The sequence below is a fragment of the Cryptomeria japonica genome, chromosome 6, assembly GCF_030272615.1.
Source record: "Cryptomeria japonica chromosome 6, Sugi_1.0, whole genome shotgun sequence".
NCBI classification, from domain to species: Eukaryota; Viridiplantae; Streptophyta; class Pinopsida; order Cupressales; family Cupressaceae; genus Cryptomeria; species Cryptomeria japonica.
In genome coordinates this window covers 476,738,294-476,762,509 of record NC_081410.1, presented here as the reverse complement: position 1 = coordinate 476,762,509, position 24,216 = coordinate 476,738,294, and positions in this window count along the sequence as shown.

Sequence of the window (24,216 nt, the reverse complement as noted above, 5' to 3'; positions counted from 1 at the left end):
TACATGAAAATTGAGGTTGACTTCACCAACCTTTAGTTTGGCGTTGATACAAACTCACCAACTCACCTTTTTCCATCACAACTGTGTAACTGATCACCGCTCCGAGATTTATGGTGACAACCTATCTTTCTTCTTCTTCACTGGTCTACCGGTATACCATTGCGCTCTTCATTATCGGTTCATCCTTTGAAGCCGGTTTGTAGTACTTCCATCAAGCCTCTTCTCCTGTTTGCTAGTGAGATTTAGATTTTCATAAAACCTCAAGCCTTCTTTCCTAAGTCACCTTCTGTGATTTCATCATCATCAGAATGACCAACCCAAAGATCTGAACTCATCACCGATCTTCTTAAATGAAAGAGTGGTTAGCTTAGTCTATCTTCCCTTGAGCCGATTGAACCTTGATCATCTATCTCTGATGCTTCTTCCATGTTGTTTATAAGTCATCACCTTTGGTACTGAGATACACCACTCCAGCGGTTAGTGTTATTCATCAATGACAAATCTCAGCTAATATATCAATTCTCTGGATTAACCGGTTTTGTCAATTCCAACAATCTAGTTGTTCCTTAGTAGATACATACTCCAGTCACACATCTTTACTTTGCACTTTCTCTCTCAAGAAATGATACTTCAGCTCAATTTGCTTTGTCCTAGCATGCAACACCGGGTTCTTAGAAATGTTCATCGCACTGGTGTTATCACAAAAAACCCTTACTGGTTATGATATCTTCAACTTAAAATCTTCCAGAACATGTTTCATCCAGATTGCTTGGGTACAATTCATATATGTTGCAACATATTCAAATTTTGTAGTTGATTGAGAGATACAATTCTGTTTCTTGTTGCTCCAAGACACCAGTCTTCCTCCAAGAAAGAATGTGATGAATACTAAGAGGGGGGGGTGAATTAGTATGCCAAAAATCTCTGTACTTAAACACTTAAGCAGTCTGAAGATAAACTGGTAAAACAGTTTAACAGATAGACCAGTTATCACACATGCAAACCAAAATGCAAATAAAGCATTCACCCACAAAAGCAATACAACCATAACACAAGATATTTGACGTGGAAACCCAAATGGGAAAAACCATGGTGAGATGGAACTCACAAGTCACTATCTGCAGAATAGAAACCAGACCGGTTAAGGTTAGACCAGTTAAGGTCTTACAATGTTCTTCACCAGAACAAATCCTGTTAGGAATCTCAATCTCTGTTAGGAGATAAGTTTGATTAAAGACTACCTTGCTAGAGGATTTTAGATTCACAGAAGTGAACCACCTTGTTAGAGGATTTTACAAAAGGCTTTTGAGCCTACCCGGTTAAGGGCTACAGACTTGTCAAAGATGTGAGTAATCAACAAGTGTTTGATCTATCTAATAGCACAAACTGCTTGGTTAGATCTAGTATAGTTCACTGCTAATGCATTCCAGCATTACTTCAGTCTTCTCTATCTCTCTCGCAGTTACAACTCGATCTTCTCAGATAAGATTGCTCTTACAACAACTCAAAAATAACCTTAAACCCTAGTCACAACATAAAACCTTTCATCAACAACTTAAAGCCCTAGACATGATGTCCTTTTAAAGGAATCTGATTTCATGTCGGTCCAATAGGATTACATTACGATTTCCTAGGTTAAATGAATCTAGACATACTCAGTAACATGACACAAAAAGCATCGTCAAACAATCGGTGGATTGGTAACTCATCACAAAATGCTGGTTGGTTACTCATCACAGAGTATTACCGGTTCATACAAAATACCGGTTGCTAGTTTAACAAAAATGAAGACTGGTAAGAATGTGTTATGCCACTTTGTTCCCTCGTACCACTTGAGATCTATGAACTGCTTGGGGTCGACATGCCGCTTCAGGCCGGGAAACACATTCTGCAAAATTACCAATAGTCTAAAGACTAGAATACAACATACCGGTTGGAACAAATATCGGTTGAGCTCTAGCTCATACATATAAAGGGGATCTCAATACAAGTGTGTGTCCATCAATGACAATCACAACATAAACATCAAAAATGGCAACAATCTCCCCTTTTGGCATTGATGGCAACACTTAGGAAAATAAAATTTTGACATCTAAGTGTTTTACAACAAAAACATGCCTTAAACAAAATTGGTCCCCCTAGGCATATACACTATCCCTTAATCAATACAATGTATAGCAATTTTGCATACAAAACATAAACATTGAGATATCAGAGCATATAGCATATATCAAAACATATATCAAAATTTTAAAACCAAATACTTGTCCCTATTCTTGTCCAAAATAGATAGAGTACTTCTCCCCCTTTGCCAACAATGAAAAAGTACAGCTGAACAACCCTATTTCCATTTGATATTCAAATAATAAAAGTTTATGACAACAATGAATAATACTTGTCAAAAACCGATTTATAGTCTTGCAAAAATTGTTTCATGGATAGAGACCAGGACTCAAGTAGGGAGGTGGCCACTTCTTTCTCTGTTTGCATTTGGGATACCTATTCCTCCATGGCATCAACTGTGCTCATCTCCTGCGTAACTGTCAAGGAATCCAGGTTCAGATAACACTTCTAAAGAATTTGCAGACGTGGAAGTAAAACCAATTGTAGCTCCTGCAAATCTCTAGACCGTGTACTGATCTCTTGCTCCATTTTGGCTGACTAGATCTGAAACCGGTGAACGGTTTGCCCATAAGTTGCAAAGGAATCATAAGGTGGCTTAAATGTGATCAAGTAGGACTGTAAGTCTGTTCGAAGCTTTTGCTTCTAAGCTAGCACATCATCATAGAATAGATGGGGTTGACAGATTTTGCTTAGTAGCAAGTTTCCCTCATCCAAAGCCTCCCTTATATCCTTTTGGTCTTTCAGAAGTTCAGACTACAGTTCATTCAACTTTTTCACCTGAGTAATGTTAAGAGCTTTTTGATGCTCTTTCTTGAGATTTGCCTCAACTGCTTCTTCCAGGCTCTGCACCTGATCATCCACTATAGTACATAGTAGTTTAAGTTGTGCTAGTGATGATTCAGTGTTAGGAAGATTGGTACCAGGGATCAAACTGGTAAGGGTGTCTACAACCACCTAAATTATGTCTTGCTCCTTTCTCCTTTGAATGATTTCAAGGCGCTCTTGAGCAACCTTGATGCTCTACATAAGCTCCAACTCACTTGCAGACTGGAGATCAATAGGACTGGAGATATCAGCCGGTTTGGCTTGACTCCCGGTTGCCTTCGGAGTATCCATCTATGTGCTCTTCATTGCTTCCGCTACCTTGTCTGCTTCCTCCTTCTTCTTTTTCTCTGCTTCCTTCTTCTTCTCCTCTTCTTTCTTTTCTTCCTCTTCCTTTTTCTTCTTCTCTTCTTTCTCTTCCTTCTTCTTCTTTTCTTCCTCTTCCTTCTTCTTCTTTTCTTCCTTATCCTCTTCTTCTTTCTTCTTCCTATCATCTTCTTGCTTCTTCTTCTCTTCATCTTTTCTTTTCTCCTCTTCCTCTTTTATCTTCTCTTCCTCTTTCTGCTTTTTCTCATCTTCATCCCTCTTCTTTTTCTCTTCTTGTTCCTTAGCTGCTTTCTGTCTGTCCTCGGCTTGCTCACTGCCCTGTTCGGCTTGTTGCACCTGTTCTGTTCCCTCAAAAGGTATGTCCTGAGTGACATCTTCTATGTCCAGTGCATCGAGACCACTGGACATCTCCTACTCTAGGAAAGTAGCCTTGGAAATAGAAGAACAACCCAACCAATAGTTGTTCGACCTTGAATCTCAGTGCATTATCCTGTTTAATCGACTTCAGATTAGACAAGAGTTGCCTCTGCATATTGGTGCATAGGTCAAATGATGCATGCTCTTTAATCATTCGGTAAGAAGCATTTACCGCTACAGCAGATACAAAATTAATCCTACTGGCTGAGAATGTTCTGTAGCCTATCACCATGCAGGCGTACTTCACCAGATCATCCTTGATAGGATTAACTGTCATACCTCGTGAGTCACTTGTTGAACCGGTGAGCTTGGCCATTTCCATTTTTCTTACCATTCTTAGGGCTGGCACTTCCCCTATGTTGCAGAAACCAGTGACTGCATGGATTGCCTGTTGCGTGATATCATGTGTCCTCTCCAGGTACATCTTGTCACCATGGACTCTGCTAAAATGATCCTTTCTTCGCTCTGCACTTTGAAAAACTTTTCTTTTCTCGAAAACAGATAGTGAGAAATGATTTGAAATATGCTTTTATCCATGTCTCTTGCCTACCACCATTAATGCTCCTCTATTAGGGCGTAAACCCTAATTTGCCTCTTTTACCATTTCTAGTCTTCTGCCAAGCGACAGGTATCACATACCAGTTAAGGTCTTTTACCGGTGTAATCGAGGGTTCACAAACATTTCACCATTTGCTCCCCCTAAGCCTCTTTGGAGCTTAGTTTGCCAGTTCTGATATTTCCACACTAGGTGCAGAAACCGGTTCCTCTTCCAACATTGTTGGTTTCTTCCTCCAGGTTTTGTTCATGTTCGCTTGAACTATTCCAACATCAATTTCTCCTTCCCGAGTGACCGGTATATCATCAGATATATTCTTTCTACTTCTGCAGAATCTTGCAATGTGACCCAGTTTGTTGTATGATAGCAAACCAATCCAGGTGCTCTCCAAGGTCCATTGTTCATGTTTCCATTCTTCCTTCTACATGTAGCAGCAATGTGACCATGTCCATGACAAATCCAACAGTTTTCTCTCCATCCACTTGCTGGTTGATAACCATTATTGCCTGACTCATAATTGTAAGCATTAAACCGGTTAGGGTTCCGGTTCACAAAAGATTTCGGACTAGCTCCTTGGGTCCTCTGAGGATATCTTCTGGTATTCTTCATGACAGACCTGCATTCAGATGCTCTATGCCCAAACTTGTTTCATGCATAACAATGACCATTGAACTTATTGGATCTAGGTACATTGTTAATAAAGTAAGGAAAATTATTGTAGGCTTTGCTCCTACATACATTGGCAGTGTGTCCTTCTTTAAGACAATTAAAGCAAACAGGTTTGAATTTTTGCTTACCTTTTCCTTTGAGTGTCGGTTGCTTCTTTGATGCTTCAGTATTTGTTCCTGAGGATTCTCCTTCCTCATATCCAGAGAAACCAAGTCCATTGGTATTCTTTGCCGATCTAGATGACTCAAGCTTTTGCTCTAGCTTGATAGTACTTTTGCTGAACTTAGCAAGTATTTCCTTTGACTCAGAAAGTTCTTTGGAAATAGCAGTATTTGTTTCCATTAGGCTTGCATTTTCAGAGATGGCTATGTTCAGTTCATCTTGTACTCCTTCTTTTTCCATTCTGCTCTCATGTAGGCGGACAGTCAGTGCACTAATCTCTTGTTTCAACTTGGAGATCTCATGATCTCTGTCCTTTACCAGATCTTTAGCTTTCCTCTGGTTCTCAAGCTCTTGACTAAACCGGATAATCAGTCCTTCCAACTACTTTCTCAGATTGGAGTTTGAATCATTCAGCTTATTTACTTCTACAATCATGGCTTCCATATTTGCTTCATCTTTAGAACTATTTTCAGATAGCTCCATCAGCTTCTCTGCATGTTCTCTCCTTTTAGCTTGAGATGCCTTGTATTTGACCATAAGATCATCATAGGCTTGCTCAAACTGAGTGAGCCATTGAGTAAGTTCCCTCAAGGTGTATTCCCCCATATCTCTTTCCAAGTGGTTAAACTTATAGAAAGGTTGGCTTTGATACCAATTGATGAATATTAAGAGGGGGGGGGTGAATTAGTATGCCAAAAATATCTGTACTTAAACACTTAAGCAGTCTGAAGATAAACCAGTAAAACAATTTAACAAATAGACAGGTTATCACACATGCAAACCAAAATGCAAATAAAGCATTCACCCACAAAAGGAATACAACAATAACACAAGATATTTGACGTGGAAACCCAAATGGGAAAAACCACGGTGAGATGGAACTCACAAGTCACTATCTGCAGAATAGAAACCAGACCGGTTAAGGTCTTACAATGTTCTTCACCAGAACAGATCCTGTTAGGAATCTCAATCTTTGTTAGGAGATAAGTTCGATTAAAGACTACCTTGCTAGAGGATTTTAGATTCACAGAAGTGAACCACCTTGTTAGAGGATTTTACAAAAGGCTTTTGGGCCTACCTGGTTAAGGGCTACAGACTTGTCAAAGATGTGAGTAATCAACAAGTGTTTGATCTATCTAATAGCACAAACTACTTGGTTAGATCCAGTATAGCTCACTGCTAATGCATTCCAGCATTACTTTAGTCTTCTCTATCTCTCTCTCAGTTACAACTCGATCTTCTTAGATAAGATCGCTCTTACAACAACTCAACAACCACCTTAAACCCTAGTCACAACATAAACCCTTTCAGCAACAACTTAAAACCCTAGACATGATGTCCTTTTAAAGGAATCTGATTTCATGTCGGTCCAATAGGATTACATTACAATTTCCTAGGTTCAATGAATCTAGACATACTCAGTAACATGACACAAAAAGCACCGTCAGTGTGTCGGCATCGTCAAACAATCGGTGGATTGGTAACTCATCACAAAATGTCGGTTGGTTACTCATCACAGAGTATTACCGGTTCATACAAAATACCGGTTGCCGGTTTAACAAAAATGAAGACTGGTAAGAATGTGTTATGCCGCTTTGTTCCCTCGTACCGCTTGAGATCTACGAACCACTTGGGGTTGACATGCCGCTTCAGACTGGGAAACACATTCTGCAAAATCACCAATAGTCTAAACACTAGAATACAACATACCGGTTGGAACAAATACCGGTTGAGCTCTAGCTCATACATATAAAGGGAATCTCAATACAAGTGTGTGTCCATCAATGACAACAATCTCCCCTTTTGGCATTGATGGCAACACTTAGGAAAATAAAATTTTGACATCTAAGTGTTTTACAACAAAAACATGCCTTAAACAAAATTGCTCCCCCTAGGCATATACACTATCCCTTAATCAATACAATGTATAGCAATTTTGCATACAGAACATAAACATTGAGATATCAGAGCATAAAGCATATATAAAAACATATATCAAAATTTTAAAACCAGATACTTCTCCCTATTCTTCTCCAAAATAGATAGAGTACTTCTCCCCCTTTGCCAACAATGACAAAGTACCGTTGAACAACCCTGTTTCCATTTGATATTCAAATAATAAAAGTTGATGGAAACAATGAATAATACTTGTCAAAAATTGATTTACAGTCCTGCAAAAATTGTTTCATGGATAGAGACCAGGACTCAAGTAGGGAGGTGGCTACTTCTTTCTCTGTTTGCATCTGGGATACCTGTTCCTCCATGGCATCAACTGTGCTCATCTCCTGCGTAACTGTCAAGGCATCCAAGTTCAGATAACACTTCTGAAGAATTTGCAGACATGGAAGTAAAACCAGTTGTAGCTCCTGCAAATCTCTAGACCATGTACTGATCTCTTGCTCCATTTTGGCTGACTGGATTTGAAACTGGTGAACGATTTGCCCATAAGTTGCAAAGGAATCATAAGGTGGCTTAAATGTGCTCAAGTAGGACTGTAAGTCCATTTGAAGCTTTTGCTTCTGAGCTAGCACATCGTTGCAGAATAGATGGGGTTGACAAATTTTGCTTAGTAGCAAGTTTCCCTCATCCAAATCATCCCTTATATCCTTTTGGTCTTTCAGAAGTTCAGACTGGATTTCATTCAACTTTTTCACCTGAGCAATGTTAAGAGCTTTTTGATGCTCCTTCTTGACATTTGCCTCAGCTGCTTCTTCCAGGCTCTGCAACTGATCATCCACTACAGTACATAGTAGTTTAAGCTGTGCTAGTGATGATTCAGTGTTAGGAAGCTTGGTACCGAGGATCAAACTAGTAAGGGTGTCTACAACCACCTGAATTATGTCTTCCTCCTTTTTCCTTCGAATGATTTCAAGGCGCTCTTGAGCAACCTTGATGCTCTGCATAAGCTCCAACTCACTTGCAGACTGGAGATCAATAGGACTGGAGATATCAGTTGGTTTGGCTTGACTCTCGGTTGCCTTCAGAGTCTCCATCTGTATGCTCTTCATTGCTTCCGTTGCCTTGTCTACTTCCTCCTTCTTCTTTTTCTCTGCTTCCTTCTTCTTCTCCTCTTCTTTCTTTTCTTCCTCTTCCTTTTTCTTCTTCTCTTCTTTCTCTTCCTTCTTCTTCTTTTCTTCCTCTTCCTTCTTCTTCTTTTCTTCCTTATCCTCTTCTTCTTTCTTCTTCCTATCATCTTCTTGCTTCTTCTTCTCTTCATCTTTTCTTTTCTCCTCTTCCTCTTTTATCTTCTCTTCCTCTTTCTGCTTTTTCTCATCTTCATCCCTCTTCTTTTTCTCTTCCTATTCCTTAGTTGCTTTCTGTCTGTCCTCGGCTTGCTCACTGCCCTGTTCGGCTTGTTGCACCTATTTTGTTCCCTCAGAAGGTATGTCCTGAGTGACATCTTCTATGTCCAGTGCATCGAGACCATTGGACATCTCCTACTCTAGGAAAGTAGCCTTGGAAATAGAAGAACAACCCAACCAATAGTTGTCCGAACTTGAATCTCAGTGCATTATCCTATTTAATCGACTTCAGATTAGACAAGAGTTGCCTCTGCATATCGGTGCATAGGTCAAATGATGCGTCCTCTTTAATCATCCGGTAAGCGGCATTTACCGCTACAGCAGATACAAAATTAATCCTGCTGGCTGAGAATGTTCTGTAGCCTATCACCATGCAGGCGTACTTCACGAGATCATCCTTGATAGGATTAACTATCATACCTTGTGAGTCACTTGTTGAACCGGTGAGCTTGGCCATTTCCATTTTGCTTACCATTCTTAGGGCTGGCACTTCCCCTGTGTTGTAGAAACCGGTGACTGCATGGATTGCCTGTGGCATGATATCATGTGTCCTCTCCAGGTACATCTTGTCACCATGGACTCTGCTCAAAATGATCCTTTCTTCGCTCTGCACTTTGAAAAACTTTTCTTTGCTCGAAAATAGATAGTGAGAAATGATTTGAAATATGCTTTTATACATGTCTCTCGCCTACCACCATTAATGCTCCTCTATTAGGGCGTAAACCCTAATTTGCCTCTTTTTCCGAGTGATAGGTATCACATATTGGTTAAGGTCTTTTACCGGTGTAACCGAGGGTTCACAAACATTTCGCCATTTGCTCCCCCTAAGCCTATTTGGAGCTTAGTTTGCCGGTTTCGATATTTCCACACTAGGTGCAGAAACCGGTTCCTGTTCCAACATTGTTGGTTTCTTCCTCTAGGTTTTTTCCATGTTCGCTTGAACTGTTTCAACATCAATTTCTCCTTCCCGAGTGACCGGTATATCATCAGATGTACTCTTTCTGCTTCTGCAGAATCTTGCAATGTGACCCGGTTTGTTGCAGTGATAGCAAACCAATCCAGGTGCTCTCCAAGGTCCATTGTTCATGTTTCCATTCTTCCTTCTGCATGTAGCAGTAGTGTGACCATGTCCATGACAAATCCAACAGTTTTCTCTCCATCTAGTTGCCGGTTGATAACCATTGTTGCCTGACTGATAATTGTAAGCATTAAACCGGTTAGGGTTCGGTTCACAAAAGATTCCAAACCAGCTCCTTGGGTCCTCTCAGTATTATATCTTCCGGTATTGTTCATGATAGACCTGCATTCCGATGCTCTATGTGCAAACTTGTTTCATGCATAACAATGACCATTGAACTTATTGGATCTAGGTACATTGTTAATAAAGTAAGGAAAAATATTGTAGGCTTTGCTCCTACATACATTGGCAGAGTGTCCTTCTTTAAGACAGTTAAAGCAAACCGGTTTGAATTTTTGCTTACCTTTTCCTTTGAGTGTCGGTTGCTTCTTTGATGCTTTAGTATTTGTTCCTGAGGATTCTCCTTCCTCATATCCAGAGAAACCAAGTCCATTGGTATTCTTTACCGATCTAGATGACTCAAGCTTTTGCTATATCTTGACAGTACTTTTGCTGAACTTAGCAAGTATTTCCTTTGACTCAGAGAGTTCTTTGGAAATAGTAGTATCTATCTCCATTAGGCTTGCATTTTCAGAGATGGCTATGTTCAGTTCATCTTGTACTCCTTTTTCCATTCTGCTCTCATGTAGGCGGGCAGTCAGTCCACTAATCTCTTGTTTCAACTTGGAGATCTCATGATCTCTGTCCTTTACCAGATCTTCAGCTTTCCTTCGGTTCTCAAGCTCTTGACTAAACCGGATACTTTTAAAATGAAACAATAGCTCCATCAGCTTCTCTGCATGTTCTCTCCTTTTAGCTTGAGATGCCTTGTATTTGACCATAAGATCATCATAGGCTTGCTCAGACTGAGTGAGCCATTGAGTAAGCTCCCTCAAGGTGTATTCCCCCATATCTCTTTCCAAGTGGTTAAACTTACAGAAAGGTTGGCTCTGATACCAATTGATGAATACTAAGAGGGGGGGTGAATTAGTATGTCAAAAATATCTGTACTTAAAGACTTAAGCAGTTTGAAGATAAACCGGTAAAACAGTTTAACAGACAGACCGGTTATCACACATGCAAACCAAAATGCAAATAAAGCATTCACCCACAAAAGCAATACAACCATAACACAAGATATTTGACGTGGAAACCCAAATGGGAAAAACCGCGGTGAGATGGAACTCACAAGTCACTATCTGCAGAATAGAAACCAGACCGGTTAAGGTCAGACCGATTAAGGTCTTACAATGTTCTTCACCAGAATAGATCCTATTAGGAATCTGAATCTCTGTTAGGAGATAATTCCAATTGAAGACTACCTTGCTAGAGGATTTTAGATTCACAGAAGTGAACCACCTTATTAGAAGATTTTACAAAAGGCTTTTGGGCCTACCCGGTTAAGGGCTACAGACTTGTCAAAGATGTGAGTAATCAACAAGTGTTTGATCTATCCAATAGCACAAACTGCTTGGTTAGATCCTGTATAGCTCACTGCTAATGCATTCCAGCGTTACTTTAGTCTTCTCTATCTCTCTCTCAGTTACAACTCGATCTTCTCAGATAAGATCGCTCTTACAACAACTCAACAACCACCTTAAACCCTAGTCACAACATAAACCCTTTCAGCAACAACTTAAAACCCTAGACATGATGTCCTTTTAATGGAATTTGATTTCATGTCAGTCCAATAGGATTACATTACAATTTCCTAGGTTCAATGAATCTAGACATACTCAGTAACACGACACAAAAAGCACCATCAGTGTGTCGACATCGTCAAACAATCGGTGGATTGGTAACTCATCACAAAATGTTGGTTGGTTACTCATCATAGAGTATTACCAGTTCATACAAAATACCGGTTGCCGGTTTAACAAAAATGAAGACTGGTAAGAATGTGTTATGCTGCTTTGTTCCCTCGTACCGCTTGAGATCTATGAACCGCTTGGGGTCGACATGCCGCTTCAGACTGGGAAACACATTCTGCAAAATCACCAATAGTCTGAAGACTAGTATACAACATACCGGTTGGAACAAATACTGGTTGAGCTCTAGCTCATACATATAAAGGGGATCTCATTACAAGTGTGTGTCCATCAATGACAATCACAACATAAACATCAAAAATGCCAACAGAATGCTCCTCCGATTGTACTCTTCCTGTCATCAACATTGTCTGCCCAGTCTGCATCTATATAGACTTTTAAACTAAAGTCTCTTGCATATGGATACCATAATCGATAATCAATTGTGCCTTTCAGATATCTGAAAATTCTTTTAGTTGCTACCATGTGTGTCTCTTTTGGTCTCTTTTGAAGTTTGGCAACCGATCCTATTGCATGAGCAATGTTTGGTCTATTGTGGACAACATAATGTAGTTTACCTATCATGGACCTATACTCCTTTTCATCCACTAATGCAGAATCATCCTCCTTAGAAAATTTACAACCTATAACCATTGGTGTTCCAACTGGTTTACAATCTTCCATTTCAAAAGTCTTCAAAACGTCTTTCACTTATTTGGACCGTGCGATGAAAATACCTTCCTTCATCTGTTGGATTTGCAAACCTATGAAGAATTTTATCTCACCTACCAGTGACATCTCAAACTCATTCTTCATCTCATTAACAAAATGATGACACATATCATCATTTCATCCAAAAATGATATCATCCACAAGTACCTCACTTACCAATATCTTATCTCCTTCTGACTTGAGATATATATTACTATCTTCACTGGTTCTCTAAAAACCTATCTTCACCAAGTGAGAGTGCAATATTTCATACCATGCTCTAGGTGCTTGCCTCAGTCCATATAATGCCTTATGTAATTTGCACACCATGTCCTTTTCTACAGTTAAAGCATAACCATCTGGTTGTTCAATGCAGACTTCCTCTTCCAATATTCCATTTAGGAATGTTGACTTAACATCCATCTGATATACTTTGAATCCTTTGTATGGTGCAAATGCAAGTAGAGTCCTTACTCCTTCCAATCTTGCGACTGGTGCAAGTGTCTCACCATAGTCTTCACCTTCTTCTTGTGCATATCCTTTGCATACCAGTATGGCTTTATTTGTGATCACTACTCCATCTTCATTTAGTTTATGTTTGAATACCCATTTTGTACCTATTACATTCTTGTTCTCTGGTATGGGTACCAATGACCAAGTATTTTTCTTCTCTATCTTGTCACGTTCTTCTTCCATTGCCTTGATCCAGTCTTCATCTACAAATGTTTCTTTTGTAGTTCTAGGCTCAATGGTGGAAATCATACTAGAGTTCTCTCTAAGCCTTGTTCTAGTTAGCACACCTGCATTCATGTCTCCAATAATCTAATCGGGCCTATGATTGAGTCTAACATACCTTGGAATGACATGATCTTGATTTCCAGGTTCTTCTTCTTCTTCACTTTCTTCTTCTTTTGTTGGACCTCCATGTTCCGGTTGAACTGGGGCTACTCTATTCTATTCACCAACTTCTGGCTTCACCGGTTCTAGTTCCAAAATAAGTGTGTAAGGTTATTCTTCTTCCTTCTCTTTACTGGTTTCTCTTGATTTCTCAGGAAACTCATCAACTCAAACATTAACACTTTCAATTATCTTCGTGGTCCAGTTGTTGTAACACTTGTAAGCTTTTCTCTTGGTGGAGTAACCAAGAAATATGCCTTCATCACTCTTGGCAACAAACTTACCAACACAATCACCTCTTTTGATAAAACATATGCTACCAAAAATTTTAAATTAACTGACATTAGGTGATCTACCATACCAGTACTCATAGGGAGTTTTATCCTTACCTCTTTTAACCAGTATCTGGTTCATTGTGTAAACAGTTGTGCTGACAGCTTCACTCCAGAATGTCTTAGCTACACCTCCTTGAATTAGCATAATCCTAACAACTTGAACTATTGACTGGTTGTTCCTTTCTACAATACCATTCTGCTATGGTGTCATAGGTGTAGAAAGATGCCTCTTAATTCCATTGTCTTCACAGTATCTAGTAAATTCCTGTGAAGTAAATTCACCACCTTGATCAGTTCTTAAGCACTTTATCTTCTTTCCACTTTCATTTTCAACTAAGGCTCTGAATGGCTTAAAATTTCTAAATCATTCTGTCTTATCTTTCAAGAATGTAACCCACATCATCCTTGAGAAATCATTGGCAAATATCATGAAGTACCGATCACCTTGAATACTCCTAGTCCTCATTTGTCCACAAAGGTTGGTATGAACCAAATCTAGCAAATGTTCAGCTGAGAAAGATTTTCTCTTGAAGTTTGAGGATGTCATCTTCCCTAATTGACATTCCTTGCACAAAGCATTCACCGGTTTGTCCAACTGTGGCAAACCTCTTACTAATTTGGACTTACTGACTTTCACAATGTTATCAAAATTTACATGATAGAATCTCTGATGCCAAAGCCAACTATCTTCTACTTTTGCAATTAAACAACTATTGACTTTAGAGCTTAAATGAAACAAGTTACCTCTGTTTTGTTTTTCGGTTGCAATCAGTTCACCTTTGCTTCCATAAATATTGCAGACTCTGTTCTTGAATTCTAGTGGGTAAACTTTGTCATTGAGTTGAGCAACACTCAAAAGATTGTGTTTCAGTCCTTCAACCTAGTAGACATCATCTGCATTGCTTTTTCCATTCAAAGAGATGGATCCTTTTCCTTTCACCTTGCAGGGTGAGTCATTCCCAAATCTCACAACACCTCCATTAAACTCTCTCAAAGTAAGAAACTTACTTTGGTCATCGGTCATGTGGTGTGAACAACCATTGTCTATAATCCAGTCATCAGAACTATCCATGCAAGAGATTAATGCCTTCTAATTTGATGTCTCTTCTTTAATAGAAACAAAGACAATGTCCTCATTTGCATCTTCCTTAGATTCCTCATCTGTAATTCCTCCATCCACTGCAATGAGACAATCTCTTTTACCTTTGCCTTCATACTTCTTATACTTCTCATGTTTTTGCTCATTATCTCCATTAGGACAGTTAGCAACAATATATCCAATCCGGTTACATGCAAAACACTTCAAAGGTAATTTACCTCTATACTTACCAGTACCTCTAGGTAACTACTTGGCCAACAATGCTTCAAGTTCAATCAGACTATCTTCATCATCTACCTCTCTCATGGATCTAGACTCATGACTGTGATTCACTTCTCTGCTTTTCCTTACTAGTGGGGTTGAAACCGAGGCTCTAAATGCAGATTCTGATCTCTAAACACTTCCATCAAAACCATTTAATTCAAATGCAGTTAATTTACCAATTATGGAGTCAAGAGTTACCCTTGTTTTATCAACAGACTTGAGTTTTTGAATGGCTGCAACTCGGATAGCGTAGACCGATAGAAGGGTTCTCAACACCTTGCTCCTTCTTTTGATCATCTGACAAAATCCCACTAGGCAAGTTATATTTAGTAACAACATGTTCCCAATATTGACTTCCTAAGCTCTTGATATAGATCTTCAAACCATCACTCCAGATTATGTAGTTTTCCCTATTGAACTTCGGACCTTCTTTCTTCATCATGTTCTCCTAGATCTTTTCCTCAAGCTATTAGGTTTAAACACAAGAGGACCTAAAAAAGATCTAATACCAATTGATAATATAATGAAACAATAAGGATCGGGTCAACTACTGAGAGGGGGTGGGGGGTGAATTAGTAGATATAAAACAAACTAAACTTTCACCAAACTTAATTCCAACTAAGAAACAACTTGCTAAACTAATCGGTTTAGTCATTGTATCAAAAACTGCAACTGCACTGTCAAACTTTACCAGTTGACCAAAACATGAATGATACAATACAGCAAATCTAAAACTCACATACCATTTAACTAAAACATTAAACCACTTTACTAACATCAGAAATAGCTCATTTCAGATCACTTCTGGTCATCTAAACATATCTAAGTGGATTTACCAGTTATTCAAATCAACCATATCTAAACATATCCATAAAATCATTCACCACTTGACACAATGATTTTCACGTGGAAACCCAAATGGGAAAAACCATGGTGGGGATAAATACCCACAAGTATTTTAAACTCTTTTGAAGTTCGCCCTGTTAGGAGCCAAGCCTTGTTAGAAGCTTATACAATAATGTCCTGTTAAGAACGAATCTCTCTAGGGACCAACCGGTCAAGGGATTGAATACAATACCTCGTTAAAGGCAATACCCTATTAAGAGTAACCTCAGTAGAGGATTTCAAATCCAAGCTAATGGATCACCTGGTTAGAGGATTTAAACAACACCAAGCCTGTTAAAGCTTACCCAGTTAAGGGATTTAACTTTTGTAATGGTTAGAGAACAACAGGTTCTTTGTTGATCTAGAAATAACACTTCCTTGCTTAATTAGATCCCTTTCTTCTCCTATATGCCTTCACAACATTATACAAACACTTCTTCTGGTTTGGAAATAATCACACTACCACACTTCACTAAATTTCCAACACAATTACAAACAACTCATCGACCTTAAATACAAATACAATAGGTCGGTAACACAACACAAAACCTACAAATCTCATGGAGATTACAAACATATCGGTTCAATTATAACCACTGGATTACATAGCAATAACCTACACATTGTTCTAGACAACTTCTCCTGGATCACCGCACATTGGATCTTGTAGCTCATCATGCGTTTTCCACTTCATGGTATGCATTTGATCATTCCCAAGATAAATGGTTATCTTCATGTGCCAAAACCACTTTTAAATTCATCACACACATCATACTTACATGGCATCTTCATCTCTGATCATCATTTGGTCATAGATCATCACAACCGATTCTCTAAGCTCCATCGGTTAGGGTTGAACATACCAACTGGTTAGGGTTATCGGTTGATCACTTTGCTTGAATAACAATACCAGTTGCCTCATTGCTTTACTACTGATTGCATTACTGCATCACTACCGATTGCAATACAGCTTCATTACCGGTTACCATTGACATCAATGACAACACTATTCTTCATCAATGCAATCTTCATGCAATGCCAACAATATCATGTCAGCCTGAAGGTGTAACATGTAGTCACATGTCAACTTGTTTGGATCCAAAAGAATAAATGCGGATCACCAAAACAATATAAAAATGATGTGTCTAAGTCAACCCAATCATCCCAAACATGCTTCAATGCACCACAATCACCAGAAAGCTTCCGTACCCCAAAATGCTCTGTTCTACCGTGCATACCGGTTAATCAGATATCGATTAACACTCGCTTCCGGATAAGAATAATTACGAACACCAGATTGAATCTCCATGAAGAGTTGCCATCAATGACAACCCTAAACCAATAATCATCCATCAGAAACCACTAGAAATCACTGGATGAGTGTCAATTGCCAACAATCTCCCCCTTTGACTTTGATGGCAACACTCATGAAAAATGACCTAGTGTTAAAATGAATCAAAAGAATCTCTAAGGATCCCCCTCAGACAAATAATTCCACTCTCCAATACTGTACATTTTTCACCACCCCTCTCCCCCTTTGACATCAATGCCGAAGATGGGGTGTTGTCCAAAATTTATATACAAAGATACTTATAAATACTTGAAGATGCTAGCATAAGTAGTCTTCGAAAATCCTAGGTGAGTATCCCACCCACTCTTCAAGTTGTCCAAAACTGTGATAAATGCACTAAATACAACACCATGAATTTCTAATTGTCTTAGGTCAGATGACACAGGTCAGGCCATATCCTTCATACAATCCACCTTATTACTTAATATTGTGTTCAACCGGGTGGCAATCAAGTTTCGAAGTTCACCTACTTTTTTCAAAATTTTCTCCTTGTCCCCTTGGAGGCTTGAGATTTGATCATTTAAGGCTATAATCTACCCTTCAATACTTTTGGTTAGAGTTACATTTGGATCAAAGGACTAAGAAACACTAGCAAGCTTGCCCTGGCAAATACCTATCTACTTATCTATATGTACAATGAATTTTGGCAAAATTACGTAAGATTTGTATAGTTTACCAGCTTCTAACAATGTGTTAGAAATAATCCCCTATCTCTTATTTAGTCTCACTCTATCATCGTCTATCATCTTCTAGAATGTTTGCTTCCTAACATCCTTGAATTTATCCAAAAATTCCTATGTAGCAGTCTTATCCAAAGAATCAAAACTAGTATTTACATTGTTATTTAATTGTTACAAATTACTGAAGGGTCTGTTATTTGAATCTAACTGTACAATTGGATCCACATTTTGCAAAACATCAATTGACATCAAAATTATGTTTTTATCCTCTAACTCGGACTTCACCAAATCTTGGCTGGCCTAAGCTTGCATGACAACTGTGAGCATAAGCTTCTCAACATGAGACATCTTCCCAAGATTAATAGGGATTTGAGGCGGGGTTCCTATAACCAGAGGAGTGACAATTGTCGGGTCAGCTACTCCTTTACCTTTATCAACCTCAACAACCTTGGCCTTTGTGCTCTTAACATCCTTCTTTTCTCCTTTATCCCCTTTATCTGTTGCATCGGTGTTGCCACTTGGTGCAGTATCAACCTATTGGATCTCAGGGGCTGCAGAGCTGTCCACTATCGGAGGAGCATCACTGGTCTTAGCATCAAGTGTAGCGTTACCTGGGTCTTCCAGATGATCCTCAAACCGAGTTTCAACCTTCTGACTTCCGAAAACACTTTTCTTATCTTCCGACTGAGATGGTTTGAATACATCCTTGTATAGAGGGTCATTATGAATTATCTTCTTTCCATATCTCCTCTATTTCTTTCCTCACCTCTTCCACATTTCCGATCATCAATCTGTTAATCCTATTCTTACTTCCAAATTCTTTCTTGTTGGCCTCCTCAATGAGTCTCTTTGCTTCACTTTGAGAGACACAGGTGCAAACATTTATTAACTCTCTCTCTTTCATCTCCCTGTCAGTCTTGCTTGCAATCATTCTTCGTACATCTATAAGGCTATACAAGTCCTTAGGGATAGTCTTCTCCAATTCATTTAATGTTTTTTTAAAATTGTGTAAGTACAATACAACGGCCTCTTCTCTAAAATTGTGTAAGTACAATACAACTGCCTCTTCAACTTTTCTTTTATCTCCTTCATCAAAATTCTCATAGCATACTCCAAGATTATTCAAATTACTATCTACAATTATTTCATCAATTAATTGATCTGTTGTCAACGAGGGAACGATTTCAAATTTACCTTGTTGGGCACCAGACTCAGGTTGAGTCTTGACTTTCCTTTCTCTCTTAGGCCTACCAACAAGAACATGATCTGATTTTGCCTTCTTGGATTGTTGGGCTCCACCAGACTGTAGCTTCCTCACCACTATTACAAACTCTCCTTTCTTCTTCACCTTTCCTGCTTCTTCCTCAGACTCTATTTTTGAAGCCACCAGAGATATTGAAACATAGCTCCTCTTGGGATTCTCCTTCTTCTTCAACACGCCTTTCCCAGATGGGCTAGGTTTTGAAGATTGTGCCATTGGAGCAGGAGCAAACTTAGTCTCTTTTGGTTTGACTTGGGGGGAACCAGATCAACCTTAGGTTTCTTGGTTTCCTCTTTGGCCTCCTTTTGTGTATATCCCTCCCTTTCTTTCTTCACCTCCTCCTAGGTGAAACCCATATAAGCTGGCACCTCCTCAACCATTTTAGTAACTTTTCTTTTCCGGGCAGGTGCAATGAATTGCATATGCAAACTGAGATCTTTTTCTTTGAAAGTCCCAAATCTCCCTTCCTTGGGATCCACCAGTTGGATAAGAAGATGTTGAGCATAGACCTCAAGTGTAACAGAGTCAACTTCATACCCCATGGGCATGATCCAAACAATCCTATGTTCCACTGCTTCCATCAGACACTGATCCTTGTTGACCATGAAGCAAATGGTTTGTTGATACTTTTCAACAACCTCCTTAGGGATCCTTTCCCTACTCTTCATTGTTGTTTGGAAGGTTTTGAAGTATCCCTAGAGAGAATATATTATCGTGGTTGCGTCTCCAACTCCCCATATTCCTTCTTTGATCTGCATGGCCACCGGTCTATCATAGGACTATTGGACTTTTTCTTTTATACCGAGTATCTCATTCATGAAGAATAAGGCTAGGCGAATAAGAAGTGTACCATATTTAAATGTGTGCTTTTTATCTTGTTTGATCTTATTCAAATTTCTCAATAGGTCATTCAGGAGGGCAGTGCACATATCATACCTTTTGTCATCCTTAAGCATATGGTATGTAGAGTAAATAGTAGTATCGAAGACAGAGTTATACCTGTTGGATTGGTAAACCTTGTAACCGACTACCATTGATGCGAATTTTACATCATTCTCTAGAATGTTGTTAATGGTCATGGCTTTGCTATCAAACTTGGAACCCATGGTGGCTATCACAGTGTCATTCAATACCTTCCTCAAGTTTGGCACATCACCGGTTTTAGCTAGGTCAGTCACGGCACGGATCACCTGCTTGGTGATTTTGTGTGGCCTGTCAAGCCATATAAATTCATCATGTACTTGGATAAGAATGTACCAGATCCACTCCGCCTCATCAAACAACGGAAAATGCATGAACTATGAGAAACATGTTCTGAAGCACCTTGTATTCGAGTTTGAGATTTCCCAAACCACCAGCCAAATGCTTGTTGTATAGGTCCAACATGTCTGTGTTTCCAAGTTCCTCAAGATTGCAATGAATGTAAGGCCTGATATCTTCATTATGAAGCACACCGTAGGGCACCGATGCAAATGCACCTTATGTATCATCCTCAACCAACTTGAAAGGGTGTTTCTTGAAAACTGGTCACGTCCTATCCTTAATCTCAACCACCAATGGGGTAGAAACACCAGAAGTTGAAGCCATTTCAAATGCTAGGGTTTGTGAAAACAGAAAGCCTGAACAAATAAATACCTTGCTTAACAACCGGACGCTGAAATTCACTTAGGAGTCGCTGAAATCATTGTGGAGATTACCAAATTGCTTTTCTTTCATCTATACTCTATTCGCTTGATCGCATTGTGACAAATGAAACTTCAAAATGCACTTTTATCTTTGAAAACCTAATTTTCCACTATAATAAATGCAACAACGGGTTACCATGATTTTTATGTAATCGCATACTGGAGCATCGAGTCCTTTCTAAAACTTTCGATATCATCTGCATACATGATTTAATCCTTCTGCAAGCTTCCAGAATCGATTGCAGACCACCTAAGAGGGGGTTCGTAGAATATGCATGAAAAGCTCCCCCTAAGGCATAAAACCCTAGTTACCGGATGAAGATCCTGCACCAGATTCAGGCACAGACCCGATGTCAACATTAGATTCATTTTTTCTATCCCACATCTTCTCATGTTTCTCCTTGATCTCTTCTACCTTCTCTTTTCCCTTGTCATCTGATTTACTCTTGTCTACCAGAACACTATTCTTGTTTCTGCAATACTTTGCAATGTGACCAGTTTTGTTGCATGCTCGGTAAACAACATTGTTCTGCATAGGTCTGAAGTTCATCTAATTTGGTCTTGTCCTACACTGATTAGAAATATGTCCAAACATCCCACAAGCATAACATATTTTGTTTTGGAAGTTATTCATTACTGCTCTACACATATTTGACTTGTGACTGAAATTATTGTATATGAAACACTGACCGATAAAGGTAGGAATATTTTTCATGTTGTTCATTCCATTATTCATCCTACTTTTGAATTGATTTGCCATATGACCAAACTTATTGCAAGTAAAGAATCTACCATTGAATTTGTGAGCATTAGGTTGTCTTACCAGAGGATTCTTTCTCTTCTTCTGATCAGGTTTTGCAAGGCCTTGTCCAGATCCAAAGGATTCACCTTTTTCAAATCCAAGTCCTCGCATGTCCTTTCCATGTCTCTGACTTTCCAGCATCTCATCAAGCTTTGCTGAGTTGGCTTTGAATTTGTCTTTGCATTCATTAGCAGTAGCAAGTTCATCCCTTATGGTAGTAATTTGTCTCTCAAGCTCTTGACCATTATTCCTTGATTGTGTCAACTCAAGCTTCAACTAACCATTCTGATAGCTAAGCCTGAAACATTCATATGCTCTTTCCTTCAATGATTGTGCCAGATTTTCTTCATTTTTCTCTCAATCCTCAATCTCTTTGGTTAGCCTCATCACAATGGATTGCATCTCATTTTTCAAGGCAACATTCTCTCTTTCAAGCTTGTTAACTTCATCAGCTTTATCCTGGGATTTTGTGATACGATCTTCTTTCTCCTTCAGCTTATCCATCAATTCCTTCCTCTTCTCTCTAGATATGTTTTCTTGATCCTTCAGGTCATTAATGAAGTCATCAACAACATTCAGGTTCTTCTTCATAGTACAAATCTCATTTCTAGTTGTATCAAGATCCTCAAGTGCCACACTGAGTTGTCTCTGAAAACCAAAATCCATTGAATTAGTCTATCAGACCTTCCTCAAGCGGTTAAGATTCCTCCGAGGAACTAGGCTCTGATACCAATTGTTGGAATTAGGGATCACTGAGAGGGGGTGGTGAATTAGTGATCTATCAGTTAATAGATTTTCAAACTCAAGCACCAGATGCAAACACTTAAAACTGAAATGTAGAAACATGAAACAAACAACCACAAGATCATAACACCGGTATTTTTACGTGCAAACCCAAATGGGAAAAACCATAGTGGGATTTGAACCCACAATATTATTCCACTATGGTCAGTAGCAAAACAATATTACAAAATGGGAATGCACAGGCATTCAAGCTCACTGCCTAGAGCTTACTGCTCAATTACAATAACCTGGAAGGTTACAACCCTCAGGGAAGTCTCACTGACTTACAAGATAGTTACAATGATGAATTAGAATGTATGACCTCTGAAATAGCATCTACTATGCTTGGATGAGTTCCGGTTAAGTGCTAAAACACTGATTGGATCACCTTCTTTGTTCTGCTCTGTTTTGCCCTATTCTCTGCCTTAGTTAGCTACCAGATCAAGAATGTGCATGTGAAACTGCGCCAAAACGGATTCTCGATCACCTCTTGCTCACATACAATCTCACCATACATCAAAAAGTTTGCAAACACCACACTTATATACCGACAACCACAAAATAGGTCATACATCATGCTGGCTTGAAGGTGTAACGTGTAGTCACATGTCGGCTTGTCCGGATCCAAAAGGATAAATGCGGATCACCAAAACAATAGTGAAATGATGTGTCTAAGTTGACCCAATCATCCCAAACACGCTTCAATGCACTGCAATCACCGGAAAGCTTCCAGACCTAAAAAAACTTTGTTCTACCTGGAATACCAGTTAATACCAACTTCCGGATAAGAATAATTACAGAGTTGCCATCAATGACAACCCTAAACCAATAATCATCCACTAGAAACCACCAGCAATCACTGGATGAGTGTCAATTGGCAACAATAAATGCATCGAAAGACACTTGGTTTAATGACAAAGTTCATGTTGTAAGTGACAACTAACATGAGAACATTTGAATAGTGCCTCTCAAAGCATTTAGCCTCACTTAAATAATAGTTGTTCTTGCCTTTTATTCTACAAAGGGCTTCAAGATGAAGAAGGGATGACTCCTTATAAATTGAATAGCGTATTATGCATTTGTTGAATTCAGCATATTCTTTTGGATAAGTGAAGGAAATAAGTGCATATTGTCGAAAGGCACTTGATTTAATGACAAAGTCCATGTTGTAAGCACCTAGATAATACTAAACTCAAATCTTGTACAATAAAAAAAAAAGTACATATTAAATAAAATACTTTAATAAATAGAACTTATGCTATGTAATACTTAATAAAATAGACACTTATGTCTAATAATCAATATTGCTCCAAATATCATAAAAATGAAAAGATATAAACAATATTGCTCCAAATATCATAGAAATGAAAAGATATAAACAGTATTGTTATACCCTCCCAGGTAGAAATTTTCTCCAAGGATTATAGAGGCCATGATGGCATCAGCAATAGTCTGTACAGGTTGATAGACTGCAACAAACACAGGCCCTCCTCTGTCTATGCACCATATCTGAACAGAGAAGGCTATACCAGAAGCAACAAATCCCTGCATCAATTTTTAGAATATCTCCCTGTGGGTAGTCAAAATATCTGCAATAATGTACTAGGATATATATGGTATCTATGGTCACAGCATATAGAATGGTGAATTATTCTCCTCCAGAATGTATCTTCCAGCGCTTCAGATCTGTCTCTAGAAAGGCTGCAATGACCAGAAACTAGATGACTCCAAAAAAGAAAGTGAAAGATGTGATTGACAGATGTGCTGGGTATTTTTTGAGGACTGGTCCCTGCATCATGAACGATATGCATACATCACTATATTTTTTATTGAGCCATATATCTTACCATCTGGCTTGTGGTGTAATATCAATACACAATCTATACCCTGGATGTATTTTACAAGTTACTCCCACCATATTTATGTACTGCAACTGTTATATCGTTCATGATGCAGGGACCAGTCCTCAAAAAATACCCAGCATGTCTGTCAATCGCATCTTTCACTTTCTTTTTTGGAGTCATCTAGTTTCTGATCAATCGCATCTTTCACTTTCTTTTTTGGAGTCATCTAGTTTCTGATCATTGCAGCTTTTCTAGAGACAGATCTGGAGCGCTGGAAGATACACTCTGGAGGAGAATAGTTCACCATTCTATGTG